This window comes from Citrus sinensis, chromosome 7, assembly GCF_022201045.2.
Source record: "Citrus sinensis cultivar Valencia sweet orange chromosome 7, DVS_A1.0, whole genome shotgun sequence".
In the NCBI taxonomy this organism is placed as follows: Eukaryota; Viridiplantae; Streptophyta; class Magnoliopsida; order Sapindales; family Rutaceae; genus Citrus; species Citrus sinensis.
In genome coordinates, this window is record NC_068562.1 from 21,388,094 (window position 1) to 21,401,506 (window position 13,413).

The 13,413-nt window shown below is 32.3% G+C and overlaps 1 non-coding gene across 1 annotated transcript; it reads left to right on the forward strand.

Moving 5' to 3' along the window:
- Positions 1 to 13,001: 13,001 nt before the first annotated feature.
- MIR159B (microRNA MIR159b) lies at positions 13,002 to 13,151 on the forward strand. The gene has a single exon (NR_161487.1). It is a non-coding gene; the product is annotated as a microRNA MIR159b (primary transcript).
- Positions 13,152 to 13,413: the final 262 nt, after the last annotated feature.

Consider the following 13,413-nt stretch of genomic DNA (forward strand, 5'->3'; position numbering starts at 1 on the left):
ACTAAATCTTCATAAAACTAAACTTAACTCCTCGAAATCGGGTAAATGGTCGAGAATACTCGACTTCAACCAAACCATACATAATTAGTAATTCAGCATAAATTCTCGACTTTTTCATGTTAGTCGGATAAATAGTCGAGAATACTCTACTTCAATTGAAATAAAAAATTATTTGAAAAATTCTCGATTTTTTCAAGTAAGTCGAATAAAGAGTCGAGAATACCTGACTTTAATTTAACCTTACCCAATATTCATTCAGTAAAAATTCTTGACTTTTCATTGAAGTTCGGTAATTGGTTAAAATACTTGACTTAAATTGAAATGAACATTTTCTTTTTAATTAAGTCAGGTAAAAATTCGAGTATACTCGACTTTGGTTGTGTTATTATGTAGAAGTCATGAGAGGAAGTAAACGTAAATAGATGATTTTTTTAGATTATTTTTGACTTTTTACACTTTTATGAGGTATATGTATGTAATGGGGTATAGATTTGACATTTAAGAACAAATGGGGTATATTTAAATAAAAAAAAAAAACCCTCTCTTTTTCATAGTGTGTTCATGCCTTCATTACCCAATTTATACGAAACAGAATACAAATGTCAAAGAAGGTCTTTGGGAAGGAAAAATATCCTCTTCTGAGTTTTTCAAGATTTTTTACTATGTATTTTTTAGTGATAGTGTATGAATAAGATTCAACTTATTTTATTTTTTATTTATTAACTACCAATCATCAATTGAGTTATTTGCTCAGAACATGATCAGATCATGAAAAAATCCTCATCCCTTTAGGAATATGTGAATACATCCTATCTAATTAAGAAGACCCCAAATCTCGAAGGAGGTTTCTAAAAATTTTCCCTTAAAAATAGAAGACACAAATATAATGGTAAGAAATAGGAATGATTATTTATTTATTTATTTATTTTCATTCGGGAGTGAGAACTAATAGCCCGTTTAGGAGCGTGGTGAGGTAGATGGACTGCCAAAACCTAACTACTAAGGTGTTTGGTAACACTTGTAGCTGAGCTTTAGTAGCTTAGCAAATTTTTTTTTCCAACTTCTACTCAACAGCTACAGCTTTTACTCCACAACAACTGCAACTTAAAAGCTACAGCACCTCACACCTAAACACATCCTAAGATTGAAGCTTGTGGAGATTGAAGTCCATTTAATTTGAAAATGGGAAATGGGAATTCCGTGCGAATGTGTGAATGAGAATTTTATTCTTTAGATTGATAGTTTTATCCTCATTACCTTTGAAATTTTATTTTATTCTTTTTATAAAATCAAAAATAATTGTAATAATAGTAATTATAATAATAATAATAATAAGTATAATTATACTTTAAATTTGAATTGTTGTGGTTAGGGCTAGGTAAAATCAGGTTCGGATGGGATTCGGATCAACCTGATCAGGTTTCGGGTTGGTTGGATTAGACAAAAAATTGAGTTTAATTCAGTTCAAATCAGGTTTGGTTAACAATTGCTAATTAATAATTTAACGTATGTTATATAATATGTTACACATTACGATTATTTGTACTTGAACTATATAGTAAATACCATTGATTATGGGAGGTTGGAAGTGGAAGCCTCAAAAATCAAACTCAAATAAAAAATTCGAGTTGTTGTTTGCTGGATTCGGATGGAGCTTGGAGGAGGAACTTGGTGATGCTGTGTATGGAGGCATGGAGATAGCAAATCGATAGGTGGTAGCAGCAGATCTGGTTGAGGTCCTTGCGGAGCAACAAATCGGCTGGCAGTTGGCGTCGGCGGTGACTGTGGCGAGCATGTGTTGCTTGTCGGCTGTGTGTGTATTTCTACTTGTGTAACTTGTGTTGAGTGTTGACTTGAAGGTGAGGCAGTGACCCGTGAGGCGTGAGGGAGGGAAGGGAGGTTGCTGTGTGTGACTATGTGCGTTGAGTGTGTGGTCTACCGGTTTTGTGCCTCTGTCTCTATGGTGTGTGTCGTATACATGTGTGGTGTGTGAGGTTGTGTAGTGAGTGGTTTGTGGTGTTACTAGTGCGTGCTGGATACATGTGTCAGTGTGTGTTTTTCACTTTCTTTCTTTAAGCCAACCCAATTGGGTTGTTGGATGACGATCCGATCGGGTTGGCAATATTTGATCCGATCGGATATTATTGTCAATCTGTTCTGATCCAAACCCGATTTTTTTCGAATCGGATCGGATCAGTTATTTTGCCCACTCCTAGTTGTGGTTGGAAAAAAACACATTCAAGTGCAATCAGAATCAATTAAGTTCGGATAGGATGAATATTTTGGTTTAATTTGGAGCAAAAGAATTTGATAAAACTCGTATGAGTTTGGAAAAAAGGGACAAGAAAAAAAAAACCAACACACTGTGGGATATATCTATGACCAAACAAATTCAATAAATAATATGGAGTGAAAAGTCATTCAATTCAAAACTCTATATCTATGTCTAATGATCAATAATTTTAATTTTCATATCAATATTTGATTATCATTATTAGCGCCATAATCTTGATCATGATGCAATGCCATTTGAATACAATATTGAACAAAAAAATTCAAAATAAACCATATACGATACATAGAATAATTTTATATATGAACTTACTACATAAATCAAACAGTTTGGATTTCAACTTGATGCTTGGGAATTTGTTATGAACTCACAAGGTAGAACTCACTCTTAAAAATCAACTTGAAGGAGGAGGGTGCCTTAGAATTTATATACACTAACTAGTCCCATACCTAGTTGATGTGAGATCTTAACATTCCATCCTTCTTGAGAAGCGACACCTACAGTGGTTCACACACCTCGAGTAGTGATACCTTTAAGGTCTTGAAGCTAGGATCACGATGGTAAGAGCCTTCGCACTCCAAAGATATATCTCACTCTTGAAAACTAACTAGCAATAGGAGGATGTCTTAGAGTTAATAAACCACCAACTAGTCCCATACCTCGTCGGAGTGGGATCCCAACAAACTTTTAATATGTCGCTAAGCTATGCTAATCACTCAAACAAGCAAAAAATCATGTGCTTATCATAAAGGCTAAAGAACATTTGCTAAGTTGGCTATTCAACTGGGTGTCAACGTTAAAGGCTAGATGGTTGTGTGTTGGCTGGGTTTGTGGGTTGATGAGGCTCAATATCAGGGAGTTTAGGTTTCGATTACTTTCATTGCTCTTTGCTTCTATATATATATATATATTTTCATTTAAGAGCAATCCAACAAATTATTCAGATCAATCTGGCTGATTCGATGTGAGGTAACTCCAATTCAATATTAAGCAATATATGCAAACAAATCAGATTTATGCAAATTCAATCTGATGTCGAATACAAATTGATTTTTTTTTTCTATTTTTATAAGAGTTTTAACCCATAAACAGAAAGGGTAAGTTCATAGACCTCATAAAAGTTTAAGTTATGTAACCAGCCCAAATTTAAACCTGATACTAACCAAAGGAGTGTCATTATCCAATCCAGAGGGTAGAAAACAAAACAAAAGTACATAAAAAAAAAAAGATGACGATCACAACGATATTTAACTTTAATGATCTAGTCCACGACTTTTTTCATTGAGTTTGAAGAAATACAGAAGAAATATCTAATTTTAAGCTAAGCCTTTGATGAATTGTGATCTAACGACTAAGATTTTTTTTTAATATTTATGTAGCATGGTTCTAACTAATGCTGGGACATATTGATGGAAAAAGGGATAAGGATATTTATAATACTCTTTTTAGTCTAAAAATACCTAGAATAATGAAGTAAACTAGAATTCATGTTGATTCTAAGAATACCCATGAATCTAGGTATTAAGACTTATTGATTATGTAGGATACCAAGAAATAATAAAAGCTCAAAACTCAAGCAAAGTCTAAAACTGAAATTCAATAATAAATAACTCAATTAATTCTAAAGTTACAAGAGACATATTTATAGTGACTAAACCTAAGATTCTTACCTAAACAAGGAATATAACTTAAATAAGAAATGCCAAAATAATAAAACTCTAAATATACAACTAAATACATTAATTAAAATATTCATAGGATTTATAAATTTCAAAGTAATTAGGAATTCTTGAACTTCTTACTCTTCATTAAATATTATCTCAAAGAAGAGGTTTGCGAGACTTGCCCTAAATAAAAGAGTAATGATATATACTCAAACACGTAAATAAACAAATTTTAGTACATAAAAAAAATCTTATTACATTAGACTCTAAATAATATGGCTATGTCTATCTCATATACTTTTATTGATTGACTTAAAAATTACTATGTATATTAATATCTTTTGTTTTATGTGCACTTTTGCTGAAATAACATGGTCATAATATGGATGCATAACTAAAATATGAGTAATTTTTCAATAAACGATCCCTTACATTATTAAAATAATGAATAAGTTAAAAGACAATAAAAATAATCACTTCAATGTAGTGTATTTGGTCTTGTAATGTATTAAAATTTTTGTTTTTCTTTTTTTTTTTAACATATTCCTTACCATGTTAAAGTGTTGATACCAAAATTTGGATTAGCGATAGAGTTAAGAACGTTTTATTTGGGGAACAGGCTGTGAAAGGCTTAATATCCTCGGGATTGTCATTGTTGAGAGTGAAAAGCTCAATGGTCAACAATCCTACAAAACAATATCCATCTGGGGTTTCCAAGGATATTATCAGCATAGACCCTTCGATACTTAAGTCAGAGATCGAGAGTGGCATGATAACAAGTAAACAATTAGAAAGAAAAGAGAAAAAAGAAAAGGCTTGGAGGATATTGTACCCCTCTCCAATATGCATATTTCTCTATGTTTATCATGTATATCCTTACCTTTTAATAATGACCTCCTTATCTAAGAGATAGAATCAAAAGTATAATTAAGTTAGGCAAACTTATCTCTTATCTTGTAAGATTCAAGTTTGATGAGGACTAGAATACGTATTATTTTATCTTATTTAGATTAATACATGTTATTGGATTTAGATCCTTGGGTTCGAGAGTCCATTTATTTATGTCATCAAGTTGATTTTATTAAAAATATGGATATAACAGGAGCCCTTCACGAGTTTAAGGTGAATGTTGTAAATTGATATAGTTATAATATGTTACATTTTCTTATTATCCATGTTGTATGACGTGAACAACATCCCAAGTGTTGTAAGGAAATCTTGAATGACATGAGTTAATCTTAAATGTCATGAGGAAAAATTGAATGGCATGAGATAAATATCAATGACTTGAGCAAATCTCTAATGTCATAAGAATAACTTGAATGATATGAAGAGTATTCAAATTTCATGAGGCCAACTTGAATGACATGAGAAAATCTCCAATGTCATAAGGATATCTTAAATGACATGAGGAAATTTTGAAATTATGAAGATAACTTGAATGACATGACAAGAGCTCGAAGGTCAAAATATCGACCTTAAAATTTAAATAATGCCTTGATCAGGGCCATGATCAAGATGAAAATAATGCCACATTAAGGGCTTGTAAATAATGCCACAATAAAGGCTTAAAAATGATAAATAATGTTAAGGAATCTTGAATGTCATGAGGAAATCTCAAATGACATGTGGAAAATTCAAATGTTATAAGGTCATAAGGCTGAGGCCAAATTAAGTGTCTTGAGATCGAGACCCAAAAGCATGAGGCCAATCCATATGTTATAAAATCGAGGCCTATGAGCAAGAAGTCGAGTTATATGCGATGAGATCGAGGCCCAGAGTATAAGATCAAGATATGTATTACGAGATTAAGGCTTATGAGTATGAGGTTGAGGTTATGTATAATGAGATAGAAGCCTATGAATATAAGGCTGAGACCTTGAATATGAGGCTAAGGTTCGTATTTACAAGATTGAGGCCAATGAGTATGAGGCTGAGATATGTATTACAAGATTGAGGCCTATGAATATGAGGCTGAGATATGTATTACGAGATTGAGGCCTATGAGTATGAGACTGAGGTTTGTATTACCAGATTAAGGCCTAAAAGTATGAGACTGAGATAATATTACATGATTGAGGCCTCATCGGCCACTAGTGGCTAGAAAACAAGCAGTTGTGGTTGGGATAGAAGCTATAGGTCGTGAGAGAAGTTAAACAATAGTTGCAGTGCATGTCGATGCACCATCATAGTCGTTAGATCGAGATCTACAATTGCAGTTGCTTTAGTAGGTGATCACAACTCCCATAGTTTCTAAGCGGTATCAATTGTTAAGAAAACTTACGGGGAAGTAAAATCCAAGTGACGACAGCTCATGATTCTAGTAAATCGCACAAGTTTGATGTTGTCATTCTACAACATTTGTAGCTTGTTTGAGCATTTCTGATCGGTTTTTGGAAACGGTGGTGGTGGAGTTTGCTCGTTGATTGCTAAAGATGCTAATAAGGACCACAAAATTCAAATCGACGGTGGGATGGTTGCCATGAACAGTGGCTAGAATTTGTGTTCGGCTTTGGTTGTTTACCTGACCCATTTCCTTTGCCCTTTTTTCTTTATATTATTGATTTATTTTACTGTGTTTTGTTGCTATGCTGGCTTATATTTGTTGAGCTTTTTAGGCTTTTTGGCAATACCCCCATAGACTGCGCAAACTGTTGATTTCAAATTTAGATGAATGTTAAGATTTGAGAAAGAGTCATTTTACTTAGGAAACAGTAATGGGAGAGCTTAATATCCTCGAGATTGCCATTGTTGAGAGTGAAAAGCTCAGTACTCGAAATCCTACAAAACAACAACCCTTCAATTCTTAAGTTGGGGTCACCTCCAATACTTAAGTCAGAGATTGAGAGTGACACGATAAGAAATAAATAATTAGAGAGAGAAAAGAATTAGAGAAAAGGCTTGGAGGGTATTGTACCCCCTCCTCCAATATGTTTATTTCCTTATGTCTATTGTGTATATCTCGAGTGATGACCTCTTTATATAAGAGTGAATTAAAAGTATAATTAGGTTAGGAAACTTATCTCTTATTTTGTAGGATTAAGGTTTAACGAGAATAAGGACATCTATTGTTTTATCCTATTTAGTTTAATGTTGTTATTGAATTTGAGTATTTAGGCTTGAGTGCCATTCGTTTATGTCAAGGGATCGCATTGGGTAAAATATATGGCTATAACATAAAAGTAAAGAAACTCATTACAATATAGTGCTTTGGTTTTGAAGTTTATAGTCGACATCTCTTTGCTAATAAATTATCAACAAACATTAAGGAAATATGTAGATATCTTTATTTTAATTATATATAAACGTCCTCTTTGTGTTTCCTTATAAGTTAACAATGATTCAATTCAAATTGCGATAATTTCTTAACGAAAATCTACAAATTGATCCATCCATTTAAAATTTCAAAGAATTGAATCTAGTCCATTTTATTCAGCCATAACAAAAAGACATAGCTTTCAATCTCTTTTTTTCTTTTTTTCTTTTCTGATTAATTGATAGCACTGTTTTATAAAGCGTGGATCGTGTTCGTGTGAGCTGAAGACAAAAAACATTGTTTTAATTAATTATAATAAATTTGCATAATATTATGTCAAATCAGCACTTTCGGTAGGTAAAAAGCATACGAAATGGCCATATTTTCCGGGGACAAACAGACATGGGGCAGCTCTGACGGCAGTGCAATGCCGATTATTTTGATGGAAAATGTAGAAAAAATGCTTGGCATCAATGTTAGACTCCAACTTTATGTTGGTATTTGCATTACACACAAAGACATTAGCACATGATATGCTGCCTTTGAAATTAGTTTCTTACATTAGATTCCGTTGGAAGTCTGAAACCCTTTTATTAATTCTTTGTTTCTTTTTCTTTCTCTCTTTTTTTTTTTTAAATTTTTGTTTACTAAAGAGAAAGGAGATTAATGACATTTTACTCCTTAATTCCTAGATATTGTCTTTAGTGATCTTTTTATCATTTAAGGTTACAATAAATTTTAAATTAATTATTTCACTTTCGACGGCGAAGCCATGTCTGTTGGCTATAAATTTTATGAAAAAAAAATGGGAAAATCTTATTTACTATCATAAATTTTATGAAGAAAAATCACATATAATTCTTACGACTCCCTCATTCAATATCTAAAAAATAGAGAAATTATCATTAATTACCCTTCTTTTTCAAGTCACAGTAAACCAATTCTCTTCCCAATAAAAACCTCAAACTTCAAACTGTTTGTACCACTTAAAAAGAGAGTTGTCATATATGCAATATTATTATACTGGTAAGTCAATTTATTGTCTTTCCTTGTTCTTGATTTCATTTCATATGTGGTATAGGCTCGTTTCTCCAACTGTATGTATATTTTCATTTACTATTGATCGAACCCTTCTCCAACACCCCCCCCCCCACCAAAAAGAAAAAGAAAAAGAAGCACCAAATTAAATGTATTCTATTGTATTTGAATCTTTAATCTTTTTTTAGGATAACAGATTAACCAACGAGATTATCATTTACAGATAAAGTAACTATTGTCATTAATAACAATTTTTTTTTCCTAAATTCTTCAAATCTTTTTTGAATTGTCCAAACCTCCAAGTTTATACCTAATTTAATGAGGAAAAAATTGTATATAGACCAATTCAAAAAAAAATTATGGGTTTGTACCTTTGCCTCTATCTAGTGCTGAGAGACCGTCCCAATGCTAAATATGTTTGGATTTCCTTGATTCCCACGAGATCAGATATCAATTTTTCAGTATTAACTTATGAGATTGGATGTTATATAATTTGAAGAATTTCTGGAAATATGATGGAATGATCGACTAGCCGAGTCTTTTTGGAGTTTTAGTTTGGAGGCTTTGGGTTTGGCGTAATCAAAATGTACATACTGTCGTATCAAACAGCACTGGTAATATTGTAATGAATATTAAGATTCGTATAGAGAAGATTCAGAATTTTATCATAATTCTATTTAATCTTGGTGCCACGAAGATTGAAAATTATTTTGGGTAAGTGGCCTCGACTAGCCTTGGTTCAAGCTCAACATGGATAGAACCTATAAAAGTTCAAGGCAGTCTAGTGCGAGTGGTTTGATTAGAAATTATTGTGGCAAGTGAATAACTGGTTTTAGCATGAATATTGGAGTAGGTTCAATACTAGAGTAGATTGATGGGGCCTATATCAGGGTTTATGCTTGGCTTGGGACAATGGAATTCAGTAGCTTCATGTTGATGTTAACAGCCTTTGTATTACTCAGTTGGTGGCTAATCACAATGTTATGCTCAATGAGTCTGTCTCTCTTACCTAGGGGATCAAAGATTTATTGAATAGAAACTTGCAAGCTAATAATAAGCATGCTTACAGAAAAACCAAATTTGCAACACACTTTCTTGTTAATTCTACACTTTCTTTACTTGTTGGGTTGCTTATTTTCATTTCACCTCCTAATGGGGCTGAATTATGGCTCCTCATGCTTGTATTAGGGTTTTACACCCTCGTTTTATTTTACCTTAGTTTTGGCTAGACATGTTTATTTACCAAAAAAAAAATAATATAAAAAAAAGACATTATTGAAGGGAAAATATTATCATTTCACCCAAAAAAAAAGAAATTGATTATCTAAGAATTCTATAAATTAAAACCACTTGATTAGTGTGCTAAAAGATCATATTCACCTTTCAACAATATATATATATTAACTTCAAGAATTAATAGAGTATCAAAAACAATATCAAAGAAGGAAAAAAATGCTATTCTCCCTCAAAACAATGAAAGTTTTTAAGGCAATCATATAATTATTATATATATTATAAGAAGGAATTTCAAAATATGAATAGATTAAACATTCGTATTACGCTTAAAGTTTCAGATTGATTTAGTTGATGGATAGAGTCATTGTCTAAAAGATGGAAAAAAATAAATTCCAATGTGGAAGAAGTTAAATAGGAAAAATACGGATTCCAATGTAATATTTCTTGTCTTTTTTTTTTTTTTTTTTGAGGAGAAAGTAAAGCTTTCCATTAAGTAAACTTTGAAAATAGACACATGATTTGTTCTAGAAAATTTTCCAACCATAGAACTTGACTTTCAAAATCTAGAGCAACTTTTGCTATAAAATGAGCAATATAATTACAACCCCTAGGGACATATGTAATTGAGGACGAGTTTTGGTTTTTCATTCTAGCTTGAATCTCTGTAATTTTCCATGATATTTCAGTCTTGCTGCTCTTCTTGTTCAAAGAGAGATCCACCACTTTCTTTGAGTCTGATTCAATTATCCTTGGGAAACAATTTGCTTGTTGGACACTTTGAAAACCGAGCAACATAGCTTCAGCCTCCATACACGCCACATTTCCCCGATAAGCAACTCCTTGGACTGTTGCAGCAACAACCCTGCCACTGAAATTTCTAATGACTGCCCCCAACCCTGCCTTCTGGTTTGGAACATCGATTGCAGCATCAACATTCACTTTAAAACACTCGTTGGAGGGGTAGTCCATACCGGTTGTCTATATTTTACTGTGACATGAAATAGCTTGGTCATTTGGAATTTTAAGTTGTTTGTAGGACTCCACAATAGCTACTGCTTTGGCAACTGATTGTTTGGGATCTTCTTCTTTACCTTCAAACGCAAGACAATTCTTGGAGTACCAAATGGCCAAGCACACAACAACAATAAGTTCCAATTCCTTTTTTTTTCTCTTTGTAGCTAAATCTTGGAGCACACTCAACATGTTCTGATGAGCCAACTACTTAACTTCCTTATAAAATTTTGTTAACTTCCAAACCCTCTTAACTGCTTTGTAATCCATTAAAGAATGGAAAACATCCTCACCTCTGCAATTGCATCTTTGACAAAAAGGATCCATCACCACTTTCCTCTTCCATACGTTAATAACTATTGGTAGAATTTGTATCTTTTTATTTTTTTTACCTCCGTGAGCATGAATTTTTCATGTGAACATTGGTGTGTGTGTGTAGAGAGAGAGGGAGAGAGAGAGAGATCCCTTAAATTATTAAAATAAGGGATACACTAAAAGAAAAGAAAAACACATATTCCAATACACTGTGGGATTAAATACATTGCATTAGAGTGTATGTTTTACTTATATTTAGTTTATCAATTACTCTAATAACTTAAAAAATTTCTTATTTGGTAATGACTTATATATACATATGAATAATTTCATTTTACTCTCTCGTGAATTAATGATCTAATTAAATACATGTATTAAGATATGAATGCTTCTTATTCTACAAAAAAAAAAAACACTTTTTCACTCTTTCATATACTATGGGATTTCACTTAGAAAAGAAAATGTTCCATAATTTTCGGGTCTACAACCATCGGTTACCACTTTTAAAAATCTTAATTTCTCACCTCCTTTTGTTAAAAAAAAAGAAAAAGTTTGTCAACCCATAAAAGATCATTTTTTTTTAGTGAGGACATCTCACTATAATACTAATAGACAAAAAAATGTAGGGTGAGCTTACAATTAAAAATTTTTGATCATATTAAAATTAAAAATAAAATAAAAATAAAAGAACACAAATTTAAATATATTATGAGATAAAGTATATTGCATTAGAGTAAGTATTTTTTTTTTTAACCCATTTAAAAGTAGGGGTGGCCTCTCGGCTTAGCAGGCAGTAACACATATTGAAATGATGGTGTGGAATAGAAACCCTAAGAAATCCCAATCCCATGTATGCTTTTTGTCTACAAATGCTTACTAGATGGTCTTTGAAATTTTATTGGGAAATTCTGAACTCGGAAGAAGTAGTGTTGTTACTGTAGAAGCAGTACCCACTGACACAATGAAAGAACGAGAGACATTAGTGGTCAAAGAAAACCCCACCACCTATAATTTCTGTCTACTGTGTCTGCAGCAGTAAGTATGCTTCTCTTCTCTTCTCCTTTCTTGTATTAATTGAGAGAGAGAGAGAAGAGTGAGCTCTGTTATCCAATAATCTATCTAGTGCTTTGCCAGATTTGTAGCTTTCGTTATTTTCTCTTCTCTGACTCTCACGAGGAGAGGACAGTGACATTTCAATTTCTCTCCCTCTTCTCTTCCGTGATTTGTGCACTTCTTTTCTATTACTTTTCATTTTTATTTTTCTCTTCTTCACTTTTTTCTATTTTATTTTATTTTTTACTTTTCTTTTTCATGTAACGCAACTGTTGGTCGTTGTTGAAGCATCAGACTTAGGGCTTTTGAAGATTTACAGCTGTGTAAATCAAAATATTGTTCAAGACTAAACCCTAGTTACTAGAATTAAATCGGTAAGTGAACCCCAAGTTTTTATGGGGATTACTCATTCTTTCGTTATTTATACTTCTAATAACTCAGTAAGTTGTTTTTTTTTTTGGTCATTTTAACAAGATTAATCTGTTCTGCTGCACGCTATCTGTTGTTTTGATCTCTCATAACGATGGCAAGAAATTGTTGATGCATGATTAATTTTCTTGGTTTTGTTATTATTATTAATCTTATTTTGATTGTTTGCTTGATCTAATTTTGAATGAGTGGCATTCCTTCATCTAGCTTCTACCCCTCGGGCTTAGTGGGTTCTCTGCTCTCCTCTCTTTACGAAATTGCGAGTTGTCTAATCATCTTTCTCTTGTCATTTCTGTATTAGGGTTTGGTGCAAGCATTTCCTTTCTTTGGAAACTTTTTTTATTTTTCAAATTATTACCTTCTTTGGAAACTTATTCCTTCTCTTCTTAAATTAATGTTTCAAAGTTTTGGTATACGTTTCCTTTTAAAATTTGCAGCAGAACTTAAATCGACTCCTATCTTTTAGACTTAATTTTTCTGGTGGTTGTTTTCCTATTGACTTAGATCTAGTAATTCATGTATTTTATAATAGGCTATGTTAAGAAAATATGCATCAATGTGAGTATTAGAATATCTTCTTCATATTGATGACCCATTTCATCCTTTAATTTTCTCAAAAATTAAATCCATTTGAAATTGATGAAAAACTAATAGCTTATAGATCTTTCAAGTGCACTTAAATAAATAATTTAAGAGAGCTTTCTTCAGTCCACTCATGGATGAGGCAAGGGTTTGGATTAGCTGCCGACTCATTCATTCAAACACAGTAGAAAGAGGAGCATTTTGGTTATCCTATTGTGAATGTGTGAATGAAGCGGGAGATAATATTCATCCTTTCTTTTCTGTGCTTGGACTGAAGGGAGCTCCTTTTTGTTATCTGTTTACGGTTTCTTTTTTCAATTGTTGCATCTAATCACCAATTAAAAGACAACTTGGCCGGGAGATTTCTTTAGCCTTGATTCGGTACGGTTTCTAATTAAAAGCTGTTTAAATTACCAATTTGTTTATGTAATTAATTTGATGAGTTAAGTGTCTAGCCCTCCATTTGATATAAACTTTCTAGTCTTGTGCTTACCTTTAAATTGTTGTTGTAATGATCACATTCTTCTTTGATTTTA